The sequence below is a fragment of the Megalobrama amblycephala genome, linkage group LG2 (genome assembly GCF_018812025.1).
Source record: "Megalobrama amblycephala isolate DHTTF-2021 linkage group LG2, ASM1881202v1, whole genome shotgun sequence".
NCBI classification, from domain to species: domain Eukaryota; kingdom Metazoa; phylum Chordata; class Actinopteri; order Cypriniformes; family Xenocyprididae; genus Megalobrama; species Megalobrama amblycephala.
In genome coordinates this window covers 3,919,717-3,945,130 of record NC_063045.1, presented here as the reverse complement: position 1 = coordinate 3,945,130, position 25,414 = coordinate 3,919,717, and the positions used below count along the sequence as shown (strand labels likewise).

General features: G+C 35.7%; 1 pseudogene; it reads left to right on the top strand.

The window, feature by feature from the left end:
* Window positions 1-8,236: 8,236 nt before the first annotated feature.
* Window positions 8,237-25,156, top strand: LOC125256540 (annotated as a pseudogene).
* The last annotated feature ends 258 nt before the right edge of the window (window positions 25,157-25,414 follow it).

The window sequence follows — 25,414 nt, the reverse complement described above, 5'->3', positions numbered from 1 at the left end:
ATTTTTGTTCAATAATATTTTGTCTTTTTTATTTTGCATTTTGAGAGAATTTTATGGTACTAATTAATATTTATGCTATAATTATTATCAATCTGTTCCATTGAAAAATATTTTTAAATATTTTTCCTATTAATGCAGTATTTCAGGTTAAAACAGAGGCCAGGCCTTTAAAATCCAAATTTTGAAAAGCAGATTAGCAACATTTGGTTGTAAAAAAAAAAAAAGTCTTACAGTGTAACCACTAGGTTCCAGACAGTATATCTCTCTATAGAGCAGCTTGTGATGAATTGCTTAATTGTTTTAGACATAATTACAAGATTTGAATAGTTTAAAAGTTGTCAGAGTTGACATATGTATGAGTTAAAATCTGTGTAGCATAATTAATTTATTGTGAATCTCTATTAAAACTATTATGTACAGATATTAATGACAGAGACTGAACTCGCAAGAACAGTATTGAGCTTTATTATTTAATGTAGCACAAAATAAAGGCATATAATAAGGCAGGAAAGATAAAGGATTAACAAACAGGATGAAAAACATCTCAAATGTGAATACATGTTGATGGGAACAATGTTGTGATGATCAGGTTATCATAAATTTTTGATGCTGTTAACCCATTTCTGCCCAAATTTTTCTGAATGGTTTCATGCATATAGTTGTGTTAATAGTGTCCCATGTGAACATGTTATTTACATTTCATTTATTTTTTTTTTTCCTTAAAAATTCCATTTGAATATATGGCAGCTATAGTTGCCGGTGGGCAAATACATTGTAAGCTCCCTTTAATGTAAAATTTGAATAGGAGGAGAACATTTGGCATCTAACTCAAAATAACTGCTTTCAACAGATCAATCTTTATTCATAAACACAATTATTATGTATAAAAGTCTAAGAACTTTCGATGCGAACCCAAAAAAGCTGCATCTATCTTATAATCTCTTGAATATCAAAACACAAAAAACAACAAATCCATTTGTCTTAAAGTGGAGGAACATAGTGCAGCACATTAAGTTGCCCAAACAGAGCACTGTCAAAAAGTTAAATGAAAATAAATAAATACAAATATATTTGACCCTGGAGCACAAAACCAGTCATAAGTCGCACAGGTATATTTGTAGCAACAGCCAACAATAGATTGTATGATTCAAAATTACTGATTTTTCTTTTATTCGCAAAATCATTAAGAAAGATCATGTACCATGAAGATATTTTGTAAATTTTCTACTATAAATATATCAAAAATATGCCTTTTTTTTTTTTTGGACAACTTTGAAGGTGATTTTCTCAATATTAAGAGTTGTTTTTTTTTTTCTTGAAGCGCTCAACATGCAAGACCACAGCGCATTCTCACATGCAAAGGAAGTGCGTCCATCACTATCAAATTAACTGTACAGTAGAGATGTCAGTTAAAGGGTTAATATATATTCTAGGTGGGATATTATGAAAGCAAAAAGCACTAAACACCATTAACCTTGATTTATTAACTTATTAACACAGTATACCCCATTTCCCCATGATATATGTACTTACAAGACTTTTGACTGTGTACAAAAAAACTATAAAACTCTTGTAAGATTTGTTTTGTTTGGATGATTCTAGAGACATTTATGATTATGTAAATGTCCAAAATATAAATATATATAACCGTTCTACCCAGGACCTTGTAGCGATTTTGTACAGTTATTAATCAATTTATGGGTTAGATATATGAATATAATAAATCATAAAGCTTTATGATTAATTATGATGCACATACCAACCCAAGGGGGAATTAAACATTGTGAATTAATTACAACGAATTATAATCAATTACATATATGATTAGTTCTGGTTTAATAATTATTTAGAGAAACTATTAGTTTGTCCAGCAAACCGTTAAGTTTTCCACAGACTATTATAACAGAAATGTTATCCTCTGGCCACAAGGATAAATTCCTATGATAGCATCAAACGTAAAGTGATTGTGTTAGAATCGAAACGTTAAAGTGACCTGGTTTTTGTTGAATGAGCAAAAGAACAAAAAGCATGGATATAATGTATTTAATATGTAAGATTAATACTACAAAGGTTATACGGCTATACACAGGGTAGATACATATATACAGAAGTGAAAGTAAAGAAAGGGAAAGGGAGAAGAGAGGTGGCAAACTTACTAACAGTCCTTTGCTGAGAAAAGCACAGAAATTCTTCCGTTTCCGCGGGAGGGTTTGAACTGAGGACGTGAAAGTTAGTTTCGCCGGAGAGATGGTGGTCCCGAAAGATGAGCGCAATGGAAGCGCGTCGCCGTGACGTCCGGAAGAGACGTGCATGAGCAGGCGAGGGATGATTCAGGGCAATCAGGAGAACACACAGAAAAATCCTGGTGCTCCTCTTTTATGACAGACAAGCCGACACACCTCCTTGAGGTGGAATAGCCAATGATATAGGTGCAAAGTTGGTGGGTAAACTTTTCCTTTGTCTTGTCTTGTAGCTTGATTTGCATAATTTATGGAGGTATCGGATAGGAGTGTATTTTCTTCATAGTACCATTAAAATGCATTTGACAGCAACAATGCATTTGACAGCCATGTGACACACATAGGTGAATGAGACGTGGAAGGAGCTTTAAAACGAATCCAAACTTGACAGATAAGAAAAGCATGTCAAAGAAGTTATGGTTTGCAGACAAAATTCCATCATTAAAACTAACACTAGCACAAATACAGTCATTTAAACTAAGTCTAAACACTAGGAAACATACATGCACTTGACATACATGACGGGTACATTTTGGCACAGTCATATTTTGCACATGCAGTCTTCAATGCATGTTTGTGTGTATTTTGTGTGTGTCTGTGGTGTGTGTTGGAATGTGATCTGGTACTTAGTCCACATGAGGGGCCCTTTGATGTCCCAAGAGCTAGGAAATGGGGCCCTCTGTTCAATTTCTGACAGAGTAACAAATTTGTCAAAGTGTCTGTTCTTCTGGACCGGCCGGAGCCGGTGAGATTTACAACACAGTCCAGCATGCTAAAAGCGTTCTGAAAATTCCAAAGTTGATTGACTTCGCCGGATCTATCCAGATGCTACAACTTACTTGCCCCGCTCTACCCTCGCCTCCCTTGTGTCAGTCACTATATCATTTTATATCACTAAATCATTTTAATATATGATATAATGATTTTAATATATGACTAATATTTTTTTTCCTCATTAATGTACACACAGCACCCCATATTGACAGAAAAACACAGAATTGTTGACATTTTTGCAGATTTATTAAAAAAGAAAAACACATGGTCCTAAGTATTCAGACCCTTTGCTCAGTATTTAGTAGAAGCACCCTTTTGATCTAATACAGCCATGAGTCTTTTTGGGAAAGATGCAACAAGTTTTTCACACCTGGATTTGGGGATCCTCTGCCATTCCTCCTTGCAGATCCTCTCCAGTTCTGTCAGGTTGGATGGTAAACGTTGGTGGACAGCCATTTTTAGGTCTCTCCAGAGATGCTCAATTGGGTTTAAGTCAGGGCTCTGGCTGGGCCATTCAAGAACAGTTACGGAGTTGTTGTGAAGCCACTCCTTCGTTATTTTAGCTGTGTGCTTAGGGTCATTGTCTTGTTGGAAGGCAAACCTAGTCTGAGGTCCTGAGCACTCTGGAGAAGTTTTTCGTCCAGGATATCCCTGTACTTGGCCGCATTCATCTTTCCCTCGATTGCAACCAGTCGTCCTGTCCCTGCAGCTGAAAAACACCCCCACAGCATGATGCTGCCACCACCATGCTTCACTGTTGGGACTGTATTGGACAGGTGATGAGCAGTGCCTGGTTTTCTCCACACATACAGCTTAGAATTAAGGCCAAAAAGTTTTATCTTGGTCTCATCAGACCAGAGAATCTTATTTCTCACCAACTTTCTCCCATCTCCCGACTGCATCTCTGGAGCTCAGCCACAGTGATCTTTGAGTTCTTCTTTACCTCTCTCACCAAGGCTCTTCTCCCCTGATAGCTCAGTTTGGCTGGACGGACAGCTCTAGGAAGGGTTCTGGTCATCCCAAACGTCTTCCATTTAAGGATTATGGAGGCCACTGTGCTCTTAGGAACCTTAAGTGCAGCAGAAATTTTTTTGTAACCATGGCCAGATCTGTGCCTTGCCACAATTCTGTCTCTGAGCTCTTCAGGCAGTTCCTTTGACCTCATGATTCTCATTTGCTCTGACATGCACTGTGAGCTGTAAGGTCTTATATAGACAGGTGTGTGGCTTTCCTAATCAAGTCCGAATCAATATAATCAAACACAGCTGGACTCAAATGAAGGTGTAGAACCATCTCAAGGATGATCAGAAGAAATGGACAGCACCTGAGTTAAAGGTCCCGTTCTTCGTGATCCCATGTTTCAAACTTTAGTTAGTGTGTAATGTTGTTGTTAGAGTATAAATAAAATCTGTAAAATTTTAAAGCTCAAAGTTCAATGCCAAGCGAGATATTTTATTTAACAGAAGTCGCCCACATCGAACGGCCAGTTTGGACTACATCCCTCTACTTCCTTCTTTAATGACGTCACTAAAACAGTTTTTTGACTAACCTCCACCCACAGGAATACACAAGAGTTGCGTTTGTAGAGTGTGTTTGTCGCCATGTCGTCGAGACGCTGTTATTTTCATCCCGCAGTCCAATCACCGGGTCTGATTCCGGCTCAAATTGATAGGGTAAAATTAAAGACATGTTTACAATAACACTGAGCGCGTGCATCTCCACGTTATGGTAAGAGGCGTGACCTTTCCGGGCAAGGTTCGCTAAGCTGCTGTCGAATCACAACACAGGAACCGCTGGCACAATCAGAACTCGTTACGTATTTCTGAAGGAGGGACTTCATAGAACAAGGAAGTCATCAGCCCGTTTTTATGACAGTGGAAACAGCGGTATACAGATAAGTAAATTATGTGAAAAATACTGTGTTTTTTTACACGCGAAACATGAACACATGTTATATTGCACACTATAAACACAATCAAAGCTTCAAAAAACCACGAAAAACGGGACCTTTAAATATATGAGTGTCACAGCAAAGGGTCTGAATACTTAGGACCATGTGATATTTTAGTTTTTCTTTTTTAATAAATCTGCAAAAATATCAACAAATATCAACATGAAAATTATGTTTCTTTGTGAGAGTTTGCCTTTGCTATGCTTCCTGAAAATAGAGGTAGGAAGCTGACAGCCTCATGTGACAGGAAGGAAGTGAATACCTTTTTTTTTTGTTCTTGAAATCCTTTATTTGGTTGTTTTATGAGACATAAAACATGAATAACATCTAGAAAAATACTTACAAAAGGAAAATGACAGCTACAGTTTCCAGTGGGCTGAAATGAGTTTTAACCATAATCTCAACAAGTACTTTCCAGTGAGAAACTATCAGACAGATTGACTTCATCTGATCATTGATTCCAGTGTATATTATATACACAAATATATACATATTTTCCACAGGAAATAAGGCACATATACAGTACTTAAACATATAAGATATGTGCATAAATATATAAACATCTGATTGGGAAAATGCACTAACATCTCCATAAAAATGGTACAAATGGTACTGGGTCATCTGTTTATAACTTAATATTAATAACTTAACTTAAGGTTATTAAGAGGGCAAATTTCTACAAATTCAAAATTTGAGATTATTTTTTGTAGTTAATATTATTTAATTATTTTTGACAGTCCTAAAAAATCATTGGTTTTAGTAAAGATTTTATAGGACTTTTCTGACAAATCAATTAATATCTTAAAGGGTTAGTTCACCCAAAAATAAAAATTCTGTCATTTATTACTCACCCTCATGTCGTTCCACACCCGTAAGACCTTCGTTAATCTTCAGAACACAAATTAAGATATTTTTGATAAAATCCAATGGCTCAGTGAGGATTACATTGCCACCAAGATAATTAACACTGTCAATGCCCAGAAAGCTACTAAAATCATATTTAAAACAGTTCATGTGACTGCAGTGGTTCAACCTAAATATTATGAAGTGACAAGAATACTTTTTGTGTGCCAAAAAAAACAAATAATGACATTATTCAACAATATCTAGTGATGATTTCAAATCACTGCTTCATGAAGCTTCAAAGCTTTACGAATCTTTTGTTTCGAATCAGTGATTCGGAGCGTGTATCAAACTGCCAAAGTCACGTGATTTCAGTAAACGAAGCTTTGTTATATCATAAGTGTTTCGAAATTTCAATGGTTCACTGGGGGGCGTGACTTTGACAGTTTGATAGGTGATCCGAACCACTGATTCAAAACAAAAGATTCATAAAGTTCACTGAGCCATCTTAATTTGTGTCCTGAAGATAAACGAAGGTCTTACGGGTGTGGGACGGCATGAGGGTGAGTAATTAATGACAGATATTTAATTTTTGGGTGAACTAACACTTTAAGCAAGATGGAGAAACTAAATATGACTGTGACAGTAAGACAGAAAGAAAATAAGGCACATATATAGTACGTACACCTATGTTTTGAATAAAAAAATACATTTTGTCAAAAAAAAACGGTATTGTCCACTGTCAAGGCATCGCGAGTTCCCGTTTTACAACAGAAACCGACAAGCACCCTTGTTGTTTGTGTACACAAACTGATAAGTCAGTTTTAGCAAATCAGTGCACAGTATTCAGGTGACAAGGCTGCTAGTCACTTTGAAAAGATGCTCTAGCTGAGGGTAATTTCATCAAAGCTGACTAACCTGATTTATGAGAATTAATGAAAATGGAGATCTGTTTTTGCAAATGAACTCTGCACTTCTGTTTGGGAAAATGCACTCTAGTATCTTTATAAAAAATGGCACTGGGTCATATCTTAGTTATATGAGGTTGTTTAGAGGCAAATCGGTTCTAGAACGGTTCTAAGAATGGAAAGAAATGGTTACAGTTATATTTCCACTCGAGCTTAGTTCAGCACAGCATGATTACAAATCGGCATGGAAACTGAGGTGGAAAAATATGTGCACTGACGTTTCCACTCAGGATTGGTCACTTCTGCCAGTTTCTCTTAATGTCTCATAACATCTCATAACGTCTTTAAACTCTTGCGTCTAATGACTGACGCATTTGAGTTAGATTCCAAGGAGCTGTGGAAAATGAAACAATATCCGTACTGGCTGGGCCGGATCAGCACGGAATGGAACGGTTAAGCAAAATAGAACGATTTGGCCCTGAACTTGGAAAAATGTCTAAAGCGATTCATTCCAAAAGAAATGCTAAGATGCAAAATCTCAAGATTAGGTAAAAGTATGAACTTTCACTATCATGAAAAATAGTCTTTAAAAGTCTTAAGAACTTTATAAAAGGACTCGGCTGTCCAGGTAGGGTTGGGAAGATTGTTCCACCGGTGAGGAACTGTGAAGGTTAAGGTTCTGGAAAGTGATTTTGTGCATCTCTGTGAAGGTACCATGAGGTGCTGCTCAGTCACAAACCACAGGTTTCTGGAGAGGATGGACATCTTTAAGAGGGAGTGGAAATAAGAGCCTGTTCATGTTCTGTCAGCAAGTTTTGAGTGTTCTTATAGAATATCCCCTTGCTGGCTGTGAAGAGAGATAAACAGAGGTGTAACATGCTGTAAATTTAAAGAATATTATCATGGGATTCACATATTTCACACACACCACCAACAGAATTTGAATAGTTTGATCATTTTAGAGAATTAGCAACAGGTTCACATTCACTGCACTCTTCTTCATTGTACTGCCACACACATTTGCACTTATGATGGGGATTATATCTCAAAACAGGTCATCAGTACTTACGAGCTTTGATTTCCTTCCTGCAGTTCTTATGTACATAGAGTGCAATCAGTGCAACAAAAGCTGGGATAATAATGATTAGAATATATAAAGCATCTGATCCAGGTTTTAGAACACAGAAAAACATATGCACAATACACAATGAATAATATGGCAGAAACAACAACAACAAAACAAACCTAAAGGCATTCTCATATATTTGACCCCTAAAATAAATAAAACGTACAAGAATAAAAATCAGGTTTCTTACTGCTCCTCTGGGTCATATTCACAGTCAGAATCTTCTCAGTCTTCTCAGTCTTGTGCTCCACCACACAAGTGTACTGGTTCTCCTTACATTTGTCTGAAAGGACATAGAGGGTAAGATTCCTCTGGAAGGTCCCGTCCTCATTTGGTAGCGTGTCTCCAGTCTCCAATTTACAAGAATTGTTTACATCTCGTCCATTTGTCCTCCATGAAATGGTTGTGTTTCTGAAGAGAAAACCTGTGACATGACACATAAAATTCCCTGGGTTCTTCTGCAGCAGAAACACTTTAGGAGGCTCTAGAAGTAAATGGAGAACAGGGAACAAAACTGTGTTGTGTTGTGGTATTCAATGTTTTTTCAGAGCTTCACACCTTCATCACCACATACACTGGAATAAGAGGCCAGGCGACTGCAGGAATCCCAGAGTTTTCTGCTGTAACTACACTGGATGATCAACAGATTGATTATTATGACAGTGACACAAAGAGGATGATTCCCAAACAGGACTGGATGAAGGAGTTTGTATCTAAAGGCACATGGAGAGAAGACACTGAGATCAGAGAAGATGTGCAGCAGATCTACAAAAACAACATTCGTGTTCTAATGAAGCGATTCAATCAGTCACATGGTGAGTTAAAATGCTTTTATACTATTTTAAATGTCAAAGATTACACAAAAAAGAGCAGATATTGAATTTTTTCACATTTTTTTTTGTTTGAGATAATCTTGTAACAGATCTAATCTGAAGTATTAAATATGTTCCTCAATTTATCTCAATCTTTTTTAGCTCCTCAGGTGTTTCTGTTAAAGAAGTATTCCTCCTATACAGTAGGGTGTCATGTCACAAGTTTCTACCCATCAGGAGTCACTTTTACCTGGTATAAAAATGGACAGGAGCACCATGAGAATGTGGATCTTGGAGAGCTTCTGCCAAATGAGGACGGGACCTTCCAGAAGACATCTTACCTTCGTCTTACTCGAGAGGAATGGAGTGAGAATCGGTATGCTTGTGTGGTGAAGCACATGGGAAAAACCTTCCTGAAGACTGAGGATGGTAGGTGCTGTATAGTGTTTATGGTTTTTTTTTTTTTTTTTTTTTTTTAAATACTTGCTACAAAGTTAATCCTATCCTTACCACATTTGGCTAATAGGTCATTTGATCCTATAATGGAGGGACATAAATCTCTTAGATTTGATTAAAAATATCTTCATTTATGTTTCACAAATGGAAAGTTTTATAGGGTAGGAATGAGGTGAGGGTGAGTAAACGATGACACAATGTTCAGTTTTGGGTGAACTATCCCTTTAATATGTTTAATAATTAATATTTTGATTTAAAAAAATAATATATATAAATGCATAAATGTGTGAACTTAAAGGGTTAGCTGAGCAAAAATTGAACATTATATCACCGTAACACAATGTAACACTTCTTTGATTTCTTAACATCAGTTAATGCATTAACTAACCATGAACTAACCATGAGCAATACATTTGCTGCTGTATTTACTAATCTTTGTTAATGTTAGTTAATAAATATCCAGCTGTTCATTGATGTTAGTTCAAATTAACTAATGTTACCAAATGCAACATTTGATTTTAACAGTGTATTAGTAAATGGTGAAATTAACTACTATATTAATAAATGCTGTAGAAGTATAGTTAATTCTTAGTTCATGTTAACTAATGTAGTTAAGTAATGAATTGTATTTTTAATTAACTAATGAATGTTTGAATGTTAATTAACTAACATTAACAAAGATGAATAAATACAGTAACAAATGTATTGCTCATGGTTATGTTAGTTAATACATTAATATTAACAAATGAACCTTATTGTAAAGTGTTACAATGTCATTTTCTCACCCTTACGTCGTTCCAAACCTGTTCATCTCTCTTCTGTGGAACATAACAGATGACATACAACACAATGTCTGAGTGATCTTCTTTCATCCAATGAAAGTTTAAATAAACTGAAACTAGGTGACTAGGAAAAGAGTTGTGTATGACAAGATATAAGTGTTATGAAATGAGCCCGTATGACTCGTGGGCTGTATTTCATGTCTTCTGAAGTCATGTGATAGCTTTGTGTGTTTATTTAAATGCAAGTTGTTCATCTCCGTGCACTATACAAACAGGTTTGTTCTCATGGATATAAACACACTGATGTGAATGAGTTTGGGCTGTTTCTCAAACCCGGTTCATGGCTTCCGAAGATGTTTTTTTTTTTTTTTTTTTTTTTTTTTTTTTCTTAACGATAACACTGTAATTAACTAATTTAATAAATTGTTGTTATTAATATTATCATTTAATTTTACTGTGTTTTCTTTAAACACCTACAGAATCAGATCGCATAATAGTGGTGGTTGTGTTAGCGGGATTATTGCTCCTGGTTATTGGTGCTTCAGTCTGTTGTTGCATAGTAAGTATATGTTTACATCATTTTTTTTTTCTGCTCTTATTTCTCATTCAAGTGGTTTCATCAGCTGTAGGATGATGGGAATGTCCTCAACAATCACACAAGCATTTAAACATTTGGATTTACACAGACATTTGAATATGTTTGATAGAAATTACAGTTGCATGGAATTAGAGTCAATGATTCATGTTGAAAATCACTATTTTTGAATTATTGTACATTATGCACAAATCTCATCTTCAATAGCCATCACTTCATGTAAATTTACATGTGATAGACTTCAGAAAGCTAAATTGACTCAAACGTCTTCAGATGTCAAGAAATTAGACATAATGTTAATTCTGCCAAGCACTAGATGCTTAATCCAGTTTTTAGTAGCTACATTTACATTAGTCCTCAACAGTCCAGTCTTATTCAGACTAGTCTAAATAAAAAGTCTCATCTATGTCAAATAGAATAAATTGGCCAGATTTGATAGAGATTTCACTTGGATTCCAACAGTTTTCTGTAACAATAAAACAGCTATGATGGCTTCACCTATTGGTTCTGTGAATCACTACATGACAACACCCTTAGCAACAACTCTTAGCAATGTAAACATGTGTTTGTTCTCATTTGATATTGTTCATTGAAGCTTACTGTATTATGTAGAAGATTATTGTGAGAGCAGGTGACCGAGTGTATTACCTGCATTCAGATTTAACATTTTCCTTCAGGTCTGTGTCGTGCCTAACAACTCCCCTTAGCTTTTAGAAAGTCATTTAATATTTAGGGCCCAAGTACCGATGGTGTGAGGACACTACTGTAATTGCTTGGTCAATTATTCTTCTTCTCCGAAATGAATTGCATTTTTGAGGGCCTAAACATGCTCAAACTCGTGAGATTTGCACACGCATCAGAAATAGTGAAAATTTACATCTGATACTGGTTTCAGAATTAGGTGTGGCAAAATGGCTCGATAGCGCCACCTACAATATTTCAATAAAGCACCCTTCGCGCTACGTTTCACATATAGGTATGCAATTCAGTGGACACATGTAACAGCCCAGTCCCAACAAAAAAGCCCCTGGTGCAAAATCTGTAAACCCAACAGGAAGTGAGATATTGAGTTTTCTCTGCAAAATCTTTGCAGTTTTTGCCATTTCCAGACATTGTACTTTAATGAACTCCTTCAAGAGCTTTAATCAGATAAACATCATATTTGGTCAGTCTAATCTAAAGGCCTTTTGAGACGTTAAATTGCAAAGAACTAGAGTTTTCGCTGAAGGACGTGTCTGTGGCGGCCTGAAAAAATTTGATGTCAATGTTTAGTTATTGTAATAGTGCCACCCACTGGTAACAGGAAGTGATGTGTTTAACACTGTGATGCACTACTAGAAACATACTAAAATATGCAATTGAGTGCTAAACCTGCTACAAACGTTCTAAAACATGCTAGCATGCTATCATCATGAAACGGGAAGTTGCTGTAATTCAAGCATACAATGTCCAATCTGCCTCAAACTTCACATGTACTACACGCCAAAATTTAGTTGTAGCACCACCAGCTGGTAGCAGGGCCCTTTTATCGCTGCTTGCAGCTATATTTGGTTCTTGTTTCTTATACACATATTAAAATTGATTTAAAAAGCTATATTTACAAAAAGTCAAACTCAAATGTCTGTCTTCAAGCAACATTTTAGGTAAAGTGATTTGCTGAGGGTCCCCCCCCCGTGCGTAATTGTAAAAAAAAAAAAAAAAAAAATGGGATTTGGGAATGGTCACATGTGGTTTCAGTGGTCATACAAATTGGGCCATTAAAATAGCCTCAATTAATTAATATTTATCACAATACTTTGCAGATACAACAAAAAAGGATTTCATACTATAAATGGTACACATTGCACGGCAGATGGAACGACGGTGAATGACTTACAGTTTCTGAAGAGTTTCCTCCAATTGTCTGCACAGACCCCAGATTTCAGTTCTGTTGTGGATCTTCAGGATGTGGGAAATCAGAAGATTTCCAGCATGCTTGACCAAAACAAGTTTCAGTGTTGTTAATATCCATATGCTTTCCCAAACAAGATGCAACATAATATAAGACTTAGATGTACTTCTGTGTGTAATTTGTATATATTTTTCACTTTTTTTGTGTGTTTGTGTTTTGTAAATAGTGTATTTTCAATTTGTAAGTTCATTGATTACTAATAGTAATAATAATAAAAAAAATGGAGTTCTCTCTTTTTTTAAATAAAATTTGTACATAAGAAAATATAAACCTGAAAGGATTTAAAAAGGAGAAATACTATTATCTTGTAATTGTGACATTTTTAGCCTCTAATTTCTATTTTTAAAATATAATTAGTAGTTAATATCTTGCATTTGAAAGCAAAATTGCAAATGTTTTTTGTTTAATAAATAAACATTTACTGTATCTAATTATATTGCTTTTTATCTAACAATTTAGAAATCCCAGATTAAGAAAATGAAACATGGATTTATATTTGTAATCACTAATATATACACATCTCATATCGTCACTTCTTTGCTGCTTAAGCCACTCATTTTCTCAGTATGTTGTCAATTAAGTAAGTAAGGCATCGGGGCTAAAGTGGAGAGAACAAAGACACGGTTCTTTAGGAAGTTTTATTCATCCACAGGCATTTTCCCATTCTTTTCTCCTCTTTTTATCGCTAGGAAAGCATTGAAGACTTGCATCGCTTCTCTTGTTGCCCTTTAACTGAAAATTACAAACAAAAGCCGCACAATGTGGCATTGTATCAGTATTTTTTTTTCAGAGTTGTGTTGGTGGTGCCAGTAGCTCACAGAGTGCAACCATTTGACGTCATCAATGCAGAACGCACTGTGCACCTAAAATGGCGCCCCCATTGTCCAAAATATGCATAAAACGATGTGGATTTTTTTTGAATAAACTAAATCTTTCATGCATTTTCTACTACATATTTCAGTAAGAGACATTATTAGGGCCCTATGATTTCTGCAATGCAGAAAATGCGGACGGAATCACGGAATCCAGTCATAAATACGGAATTTAGTATATAAGGCGGAATGTCATGGAATTTATCAAATTTTTGATTAATGAATAAAAAGCAGCGCGATATAGATTAGTGTCCGTGAATATTAAACCGTGAATATTTTTAATGAATAAATTTTGTTGTTTTTAAGAATTCATTTAATTAGACATGCTTTTTGATTATTAAAATGTAATTAAACCATTAAAATGCAATCCAGCAAAGTTAAAACAGAAAACTTTTGGGGAAAGATTAAAACGCGTATCATTGGGCCCTAAAAAATGTAATTTTTTGTTAAACTTTTAATAAATTGTTGGTAAATTGGATATGTTTCATTATTTCCATTAATTAGACATGCTTTTTGATTACTTAAATTTAATTTAACCATTAAAATGGAGGCCAAAAATAAATAAATAAATAAAATGGAAAAAAAAAAACTGAATTTAGGAGAATTAAAACGGGAAAAAATGGAATTTGGGAAAAAGTAAAATGGAATTCAGAAATAAAAAATAAAATGGCTTTTATAGGGCCCTACATTATATTAAGCCTTAGTCTTAATACCGGGAGTCTTAATAAAGTCTTAAAGTGCATATTGCAGGTTTAACATTTTTTTCGAGATGAATATATAACCTTGTACAAAAATACCATATAAAAAGGTACTGCAGGGTTTAAAAATGTGGGTTTGATTTTGGTTATTTGTTGAAATAAATACAAAAAATCTGTATTTATATATATATATAAATACAGAATCTGAATTAAAATGTGTTTGATCTAAGCCTACATTTCAGAATTTTGTGTCATAAAATTATATCGCGCATACAGCTCAACTAACGCGATCGTTATAAAGGTGTTTAAACAACAATACACTTCCACTTGCATGTATTTGACAATCGGAATATCAGATATTTCATGCCATAGCTAACACATTTGTGAATATTCTGAATAAAAAAGGAAAAATGACATAAAAGCAGATCATCTATTTAATTACCATTTGTGCATTTCATTCATTGCGCCTTGACACCAGTTCAAAACTGAGTACCAAAAGTCCGCGTAAGAAGCATAACACGTACAGACTCCATGTAGGCCTATGATTCGCTCTTTTGTTGTTCTGTTTTCTTTCAGGATCAAAAATACAACAAATGAAAGCGTTTATCTGTATTTCCGACTGATGAGAACTATGCATATACATTCATAAATCAGTCAATTTGTATTTTATTATGAGATATTTTATTCTAATGTGATCAGTGACTCAAGCACTGATGGACCAAAGAGTGCGCATTTCGACATTTGCAGTAAAAACTTGAAATATAAATTCTCAGAAAATGCATTTAATACCAATATATTGAAACGTCTGTTTATATACTCCATTAATAAAGCAGTTCAGACATTGGAAAAATATCAGTCCACATGCGTTTTATATTTAATATGAGGGAAATAGACATGCATGCATGCGTGACACAAAAAATCTTTAACTTTTAGGTAGCAAAATATTTTTTATTAATTCTGTCAATTACACTAAGGTTATTACATGCTGCTATATATTTGCTTCTTATTTATTAAATACGGGCAATTGATTGATAAAACATTGATCAAAATTAAGATACAATTTATACAAAACGAATATCTTTTAAAAAGAGTTTTCTATAAAACAAAACTTAATGGAGTCGTCAAAATCATGTTTTACCAAAAACAGCGCCGGTGCTAGGAGGGCGCCAGCGCCTCTGACTTTCAGCGCCTATGCCTCGCGAGTGGATGATAGCCCTGAAGACGCCTAGCAATGATATACCTTTAGTGTAGTATACCTTTGGTTAAGTTATACCTTAAGGGGCCGTTCACACAGAACGCGTCTTTGCGTCTAAAAACGCGAGACGCAGCGCTCAGGAGTGGTTTTAAAAAAAGCGCAGCATAGAACGCGAGAGTCTCGAGACGCGCCTTTGAGACATGATGCAATAACGACAATAATGGAAATAATAGAAATAGGCAAACTGCACAATTTACAGATACAAGTTTTGACATGGGAAAAAAAGAAAATAAGATAATAATGAGCGCCTCTTCCGCCATGTTGCCATTATATAAAACAGTTGTCATGCCAACTCGCAATGCTTGCCCCGCCTCCAAGTTCTTCTGATTGGTCCACTGTTTTGGAACTGACATTGATGAGCTGCGCTGCGTGTAAAAGTTGAAATTCTTTTAACTTGACACGGCGTCTTAAAAACGCGGCGCTCATGTGTGAGGCGCTGCAAAAGACGCGAGACGCGAGCGTAACGGTCATGCACGTCCGTCAAGCGCGTGTTTACGAATAGAAAAACGCGTTCTGTGTGAACGGCCCCTAAGAGTCTTCGTAGCGCGCTAAGAGACAATGTTATCGGGAAACGCAGCCCAGGTATGATGCGTTTCATGCGTAATGGAGATTCAAAAGCACTCTTCTTTGGTCAGAACCATGGAGAGCGATCGCAGATAGGTCTGTCCTATGCACCGAAACTTTTAACAATGCAACAAAATATTTAAAGAGCATCAAGCTATTAAAATCTATATTATGTATACGCACAGATAATATAACAGTAGGCTATATTAGTCAATATTTTTTATTAGGTTAAGCAGTGATTGGATAACGTTTTTTTTTAAATTTAACATTTTTAATTTAAGGCCCACCCACAATTGGTCTGGCCCATCCAAAACTGGAATCCTGGCGCCGTGCCTGGGCCACACTGAGCTGTGCGTAACGCCCACAGACGTGAAGTGAACGAGACAGAGGCTGTCCTGTACTGTCTGAAATGGTTAACTCTGTGGCGATGCATGTGCAAAACAGATTTAACTAATCATAAAGTCAATCAGGATACATAACACAGCCTACTATAGGCCTACACTATAACCCCCCCCCCCCCCCCTAAAATCCCGCACCCCCTCTCACAATATAGTTCCAACGTCCCTGTGCGAGACATAAGGGCATTAATTTAGTAGATAAAGTGACGGTCTCTGTAAAAACCGCTTTTTTTTCAGCGTCGCGTCATTTTACGTCACTACAGGGAGACGTTCGCCGAGCTCTGTGTTGATTCAGTGCAGAATATACTGGTATTTAGCAACAGCGGCCGTGAATCAGTGTGTTTTCGGTAGTTTTTGTATTCTATTTATCATCGTAATGATAAATTATTGTGTTTGTGGAGGTTGCACAAACTTCAGCCTGTCAGGACATCGAGTACAGAGGTTTACTAACAGGACTAAACTGGAGGATTATCATCCTGGCGATATGATGGAGTTCAACATTGTAATACTTCTGTAAATGATTATATTAAATGAATAAACTTACACACGCTATGCTTCTTCGCCGTTTTTACTTGAATCAATTTCAACACTGATGAATTATGTACACATGCATACAGTCTCACACTCACACAAAACAGTTTTGAATGATGTGCTGGTAATGTAAATACTCCAATTTCATGCATGCCATGTATGTAAACTTATATATACATTCAAGTTCACACAACTAACCACGGCGTCATACATCCTCACACTATCAGTGAATGGGCACGGAATAAACTCATAACACAGAATTAATGAATAAAGGATAACATGAAATATACAGTAAGTTAACACTATATGTTTGGCCGCCGGCGGGAGACATGATCACGGATCCGTCAGAGATGCAGCTCGATGAAGACTTACGGTGCACATTTTAAGTTTTGTGTTTGATTATTACATTTGCTAACTACCAAATCAGTCGTGATGAGAAACGGCTATATCACGTAACGTTAGTGTGGACGGATATTAACTCGTGTGACATACGCTTGATCAAAGTTTATTCGTTTCTGTTATAAGTAATCAGTTAGGCCTACTCCTAGATGACCAATAGCTTTGCTATTGCCTGATTCATGATAATAATCTGTACAATATTGTGATCTGAGCACATGTCGTTACCTAACGTTATATCTATAAGCTAACACCGGTCTCTGTCCTGTTCTCCACTGCTTCTCCTCACACAACAGCTCAATTTGTCTCTTTTGACCGTTATTCTGTCTAATTCTGGCCTGTCCCTGCTCTCTTGACCACATAGCAGGCTAATTGTATGGCTGTGATTAGTTATACGAGTATTAATAAGCATTTACAATTTCCTCAGCATCCGAACTGTCATTGCGATCCATTGTTTTCCTATAGTTTATATTGATCGCGCTCCCTTCAGTGACGTCACGTCCGATTTGGCATTTTTCAGATGCGGAAGTAAAATGTTCTCACAAAAAACGACTCCAGAAGCATATGTAGCGTATTTATGCGTGTTTTTTCAAGAAAATCTATTTCATACATTATTTTTCTATACATTGAATCACTAAAGCTTTAACCTGCAATATGCCCTTTAATACCGGGAGTTCTTAATATCTTTAAGAAATATCTTTACCACGTCAAACTTGTAAATAAATCTTTTTTCACTGTGCTTTTATTAAATATTGCCTCTATTTTGTAACTGTGTACTCTCGTTTAGTGCCAAATAACATTCCAGTTAGTGTTGGTTTTTAATAGTTTTTGTCTGATGGTGATCTTTTTCCAGAATTTAATGGCTCTTTTTTGGATGTTTAGAAGGAGAGGGTATTGGCCTAATTCTGCCCTGCATCTGTTGGTTGGTGTTTTTCTTTGGACTTTTTCTTTTACAGAATTCTAAATGTAGAGTTTCAATCAGATGTTTTTCCCATTTTAAGAACTCAGATTTTAAAGGAGGACACCACACTTCACTGTCATGTAAAACAATTATTGGTTTGAAAAGTTTGAGCCAGATTTGGATTGGGATGTCAATTTTAATGGATCTTTTCCCTTTGAGGTTTCTCTTCGAGTTCATTCACACCCAAAGTAAAGTTACCTGTTGAAGATATTTTGAGGCAGAGGTAAGTGTGTGTTTTTGTGGTTTCATTGCTCTGTGCGAATGTGTGTGTTGGTCTCTGAGATCTGGAGTGTTTCTGGACCATCATTACTCTAGTTTTTGGAGGTTGAGTGTCAGGGTCCAGGACTGATAGTGATCCTCCAGCAGATCCAGGCTGTCCTGAACCCCTCTTTAGTGTGATACAGGAGAATCAGGTCACTTCATAGCTAGTGAGACCTTGAATAAGAGCATGTTCGAATGTATTGGCCAATCGGTTGATGTAAATGTTGAAGAGGGCGGGGCTTAAACTGCAGTCACGCCCCCTGGGGGGTTTCCAGTTTTAACAGCACATAGGCTGCCTTTAAACATTGAGTTCATCAAATTATAGAATTTCCCCCTTTTCCATTGTCAATAAGTTTAAGGTATAATCCTTCATGCCAGATTGAATCAAATGCTTTCTTAAAATCAATGAAAGAAACATACAAAGATTTGCCTTTTGTTTTGACGTACACATTCATCAATTAGTGTTTATAGAGTAAAAGCTTCCTCTAAACGTCCGTATTGAGGTTGGGTATCTAGGGCATCAGTGATGTTTGTTCAATCCACAGCTTCCTTTAGTAACCACTTCTTCCTGTCGAATCAGGTGTTGTCAAGACTTAACAGTTTTACAGTCCACTTTGACGACTGCATTGAAGAATTGTGTATCAGATACAAGGATTTTCTTCCAGAATGAAGTTGATCATTTTCTTCATCTGCATGCCTTTGGTTTACTCAGGTGAGATTCATTTCATAACATCATTATTTTCAGTTAAATTTTCAGTTTAATGCTTCAACTTAAACATATTTTAGTTTATTGCCAAGGAAACATTTCTAACTTTCATTTAGTCTAAGTTTTTCAACTAATATTTAAAGTTTATTTGTTTGTTTTTGTTTATTTCAACTTTATTTCTGTTAACAGAAATGTTTTAAATAGTTTTAGTTGACAGAAAATCATGAGGCATTTTTAATCTGATGTTTAATCTTACCATTTCCATTGTGGGTTGAAAAGAAGGATTTTTTTTTTTTTTTTTAAGTAGCACAGATCTAAACTTCAAAGGTTAGTTCACCCAAAAAATTAAATTTCTGTCATTAATTACCCTATAGTTATTCCAAACCTGCAAGAACTTTGTTCATCTACGAAACACAAATCAAAATATTTTTTATGAAATCCAAGGGTTTCTGAAGCACACATAGGCAGCAACATCATTGCACCTTTTGACGTCTGGAAGGCATTAAAGACACCATTACAATAGTCCATGTGACTGCAGTGGTTCAACCTTAACCCTTTAAAACCTATGGGCCCACGCTCTCATTCACTTGTCTCTGTTTAAATGCCAGTAGAAACAGTAAGCACAATAATTCTTTTTGCATACAAAATCAGAGACATTACACCCCAGATAGCAACGTTGTGTCGGCCCAGATCCGGCATACATCCGGCCCACAACTGGCACATGTGGTATGATGATCTGGCCCACATGCTGCAATGAATGATGGTCCTTGTGTGGGCTACTTGTGTCAACCAAGAGCAAAGAAATAAACCTAAACTGGATCTTATCTGAGCCACAAAATCTGTGTATATTAAATATAGAGTCATCTATATTTTATTAATAAGCCTGTTATCAAGCAGAATCACTGAAGGAAAGAAGAGAACAGTAAAACAGACGAGCAGAAACACAAGAACTACAACTGACTTCAGCCACAGCCTTAGATGAAATCAACTGAAGATGAAAGACATTAAATCTCTCAAGATCTCAGCAGAGGATGATTAAACAACTGCAACATCTCTTACTTATATCTTATTTTGTTGTTTATGATGATAAACAGGAATTCGTGTGAGTGAGATTCAGAACTCAGTCCACCCTCATTAGTCACCGGCATTTGCGCGGTGGCTAATCACAACGCCTCTGATTGGACATTGCATTCCTAAATATGTGATTGGTATAATGCTCAACACTGCAAACTACACGTGTAACAGAAAATGGAAGCATTAAGAGTTCCTTTCACTGGAACTAAGGGTCAAGCCCAACCCCTGAAAAACAACCTCACACCATAATCCCCCTCCACTTGGCACAATGCAGTCAGGCAAGTAGCATTCTCCTGGGAACAGCCAAACCCAGACTCGTCCATCGGATTGCCAGACTGAGAAGCATGATTGGTCACTCCATTGGTCACTGAACTATCCCTTTAAGGTCGAACCACTGTAGTCACATGGACTATTTTAATGATGTTTTTAATGCCTTCTGGATGTCAAAAGGTGCAATGATATTGCTGCCTATGTGTGCTTCAGCAAACCCTCAAATTTCATCAAAAATATCTTAATTTGTGTTCCGAAGATGAACAAAGTTCTTACAGGTTTGGAATGACTTTAGGGTAATTAATGACAGAAATGTAATTTTTGGGTGAACTAACCCTCCAAATGGTTGTAGATCATGAATGTTTTCTTAATAAAGACCCTTTTTAAATACACTCAGCAAATAATTGCAGAAATGGAAGCACTTCAAAAAAAAAAAAAAGTGTAAAAAAATGTATAGAAATTTAAATTGACTGTAAAGTGTTTATTTTACTAAACATTTTTATTTTATACAAAATATGTTTTACAAAAAAATTAGAAAAATTAAAATCAAAGCCATGTCTAACCAAGTTGTTTCCAAATTTGAAGTTGCAAAAATTGAGCTGTTAAAATGTCTTAAAGGATTAGTTCACTTTCAAATGAAATTTACCCCAAGATTTACTCCCCCTCAAGCCATCCCAGGTGTATATGACTTTCTTGTTCCTGATGAACATAAATGAAGAAATATTAATAAATATCCTGATGCATCCGAGCTTTATAATGGCAGTGATAGGGATCAATGAGTATGAGCTGAAAAAAGTGCCTCCATCCACATCCATCCATCCATCATAAATATGTGCTCCACATGGCTCCGGGGGGTTAATAAAGTCCTTCTGAAGCAGTTTGTGTAAAAAAAATATATCCATATTTAAACAAGTTATGAAGTCAAATATCGAGCTTCCACCAGACCGCCTGCCATATACACATTACGAAGAAAGTGTAAACTGGCGTCACGTCAGTTACACTTTTTCCATAAGTTTAATAAGGAAGGCGCATGATGTAGTGTAAGCGTTGTGAACTGCAAGAGGTTTACACTTTCTCCGTACATAGAATACAGAAGGCAGTCTGGTGGAAGCTTGACATTTGACTTCATAAATATGGATATTTTTTTACACAAACACATCGCTTCTCTTCAGAAGGACTTTATTAACCCCCTGGAGCTGTGTGGAGCACATATTTATGATGGATGGATGTGGATGGAGGCACTTTTTTCAGCTCATACTCATTGATCCCTATCACTTGCCATTATAAAGCTCGGATGCATCAGGATATTTATTAATATTTCTTCATTTATGTTCATCAGGAATAAGAGAGTCATATACACCTAGGATGGTGTGAGGGTGAGTAAAGCTTGGGCTAATTTCCATTTGAAAGTGAACTAATCCTTTAAAGTAGTGTTACCATTGATAAAACAATGTTCAATTTCAAAACCGATTCACAGGGTGAATTTTGAGTGCTTTCTAATGATACCTAAAATATCTGTGCAAAATTACTGATTTGAAATAATAAAAAAACCTTGAATGATTTATTTATGATTTATGATGTTTAACCGTGTTTGAGAGATTTGTGTTTGTGTTGTTTGTTCAGAGTCACACAAGTTTCATCATCACATACACTGAAATAAATGGAACAGACGGCTGCAGGAATCCCAGAGTTTTTGCTGTAACTACACTGGATGATCAACAGATGGATTATCATGACAGTGACACAATGGAAGCTGATTCCCAGAAAGATACTGGATGAAGGAGTTTGCATCTAAAGAACTGTGGAAGAAATACACTGAGATCAGAGAAAAATGTGCAGCAGATCAACAAACTCAACATTCATGATCTAATGAAACTATTCAATCAGTCACATGGTGAGTTAAAACATTTTATACTACAATTTTAATTGTCAAAGTATTACCTTGTACATTAAAAAAAGAGCAGATCTTATGGCATCCCTCTATCATCTTCAGGTCTTCATTCATATCAGAGGATGTATGGATGTAAGTGGGATGATCAGACTGGAGACTCACAAGGGATTGATCAGCACAGTTATGATGGACAGGATTTCATCTTACTGGACCTGAAGGAGCTCAGATACATCACAGCTGTATCACAGGGAGTTACCCACAATGATGAAGTGGAATAATGACAGAACACTGCTTGAAACTCTGAAACACTACTACAAGTTATGAGTGTGTTGACTGGCTGCAAAGAGTTCTTGACGTTAAGTAAAGCAGATTTAAAGAGAAGAGGTACGCTGTGGCTCAAGTAGATCATATATATATATATATATATATATATATAATAAGTATGGATGCACTGATATGATTTTGCTGCATCATCAAATCATGTTTTTAGCCCAAGCGCTGGGTAAATATAGGACAGAACACATGTTGAGTTAATTTTACCCAGCAAAATGGGTTGTTTATTTAACCCAGCATAATGGCTTGATTTTATTACTTCATTTTTACTACTTTTTTTATTTTTTTTTTTACTTCATACATGATTTAATGGTTAACTTAAATCCTCTACACCTTTGTAAAATACTCCACACAACCACTAGTTTGCATGGTGACTTCCTTTATTGTCCGTCATATTTTACAGTATAGCATATTTTATACCAGGTTATACATATTGCAACTCATTTAACAAAAATTAGAAGTAAAAATGAAACATTTAGAAGTAATTCAAGTATAATTGCTTTTTTAAACTCTGAAAAAAATAACCCATAAAAATTACCCAAAAGGCTTAACCCAGCACTTGGGTTGAAAAACATAAAATAAGACGAGATGAGAGGGGAAAATGCATGCCAGTGTGTTCTCTTGTAATATGCAAAATGACAATTCATTACTGCATTTAAATTTACAGTTTCCATAAGTGCAACCTATGGCATTGCCATTTTACACATTACATTTCAAATTGAATATTGATGCAAATATGCTTCCATAGTGGCCGGTCTGTGTGTGCAATTCAACAAAACTAGGAGACTTTCTGAATGTATATAAGCTTTAGAAAGGAACATTTAAAACATGAAAAGCAGTAGTAGGGAGAATCATGAATCAATCAATGAATGATTTACTGCCATTGTGGAAATGACATGTAATCATGTAATTGTTAAAAAAATTAAGTGTAGTCTGATTACACAATATAATCTAATTATAAGTACTTCATTTTTGTGTTTGTCTCTGTTTTATTAGTTTCATGCATAAATTCAACTGATCTGAATCAGAAGTATAAATATGTTCCTCACATTAATCTTTTTCAGCTCCTCAGGTGTCTCTGTTACAGAAGAATCCCTCTTCTCCAGTAGTGTGTCATGCCACAAGTTTCTATCCATCAAGAGTCAATATTACCTGGTTAAGAAATGGACAGGAGCACCATGAGGATGTGGATCTTGGAGAGCTTCTGCCAAATGAGGACGAGACCTTCCAGAAGACATCTAGCATTCGTGTTCCTCCAGACGAGTGGAATAATAACCAGTACACTTGTGAGGTGGAGCACATGGGAGAAACCATCCGGAAGATTCTGACTGAGGATGAGATCAAGACTAACAGTAAGCTGTTAATAATGTGGTTTTAGTGTTTTTATGGTTATTCTTTATTCATTCACAGTTTTCACCATATATCACACTGTTATAGGACTGCCTCCCTCGTGGACAAAACAAGGCTTTCCTTCTGCTGCCAGTGATTTTAGCAGGTTTGTACCAAGTAATGTAGGAAAACAATGATATTAAAATATCACATTCAAAATACACATTATTGATGATGCATACTAGCCTATATACAGGCGAGCAGATGAACCCAGAATATAAACGCTGGCCGCAGTTTCATAGTGTTTTTCCATAGAAATGTGCAGTTATCCATAGAGAGTTTATTGCAGTGTTCAATGAAAACAGGTTTGTTTGTATGTAATGAGCCGACATCAAGAGTTGAGATCTGTTCCTCAAAGAAATTACATGGCTTGATAATATTCTTGCAGTCAGTCTTTAGACACCAGATTAAACCTTTATGATGGTTGATTAACACCAGATAACCAGTGTTTAGTTTTATTTGTATGCTATTATAGTTTTTATTAATATTTTAATTTATTATTTATTCATATTTAATTTTATTTCCTTCTCATTTCAGTATATATTTAACACTAAAACAGTGTATTGACTTTTTATTTAATTTTTTTTAAGGACCTACAGAAACACACATGTACTTCTGTGTGTGATGGGAGGATTCATGTTTGTACTGTAGTCCATATGAAGTAAGTTCATGTTTACATGTCTTTGTCCTGATCTTTCTCTGAACCGCTCTTATTCCTCATTCAAGAGGCTTCATCAGCTGTTGGATGAATATATATTTCCATATTATTGGGAAATCCCCAAATTTGTGATGTGGAATTGGTCACATGCTGTTTCAGCGATCATGCAAACCATGTCATTAAAATATCCTCATTTAACCTTTATAAATGTAATCTTTCTTACTTTGCAGAAGCTAAAGTGTGAGGAGACGATCTGTCAGAATGAAAAGCAGAGCTACAGTGACAAATGTTTTTCCAATCTTTCTCCAGATCTCAGTCCGGCTGACAATCTTCAGGAGAACAGATGATTTCCCGCTTGCTTGTGTGACCAAAACATGTTTGATTTGAGAAGAAAAGCTCCTGCAAATATACAATTTAAATGTGCGGCTCTTTCATTATTTTGGCTTTTGGAATATATAATTTAATGCATTTTTTTCAAGTTGTAACTTCACTGATTTCAAGCAGTTTAAAGGCTTTTATAAGTTTAAATGTTTGAACTTGTGCGGTTCTTATTTGTGAACCACACTCATGTTCCTTATACACCTGAAATGTCACTTTTTTTTTCTTCAGTAAAATCAATGTCATATATTTTTTGTTCAACAATATTTTGCCTTTTTCATTTTGCATTTTGAGAGAATTTTACATGCTATAATTATTATCAATCACAAATAATTATTATC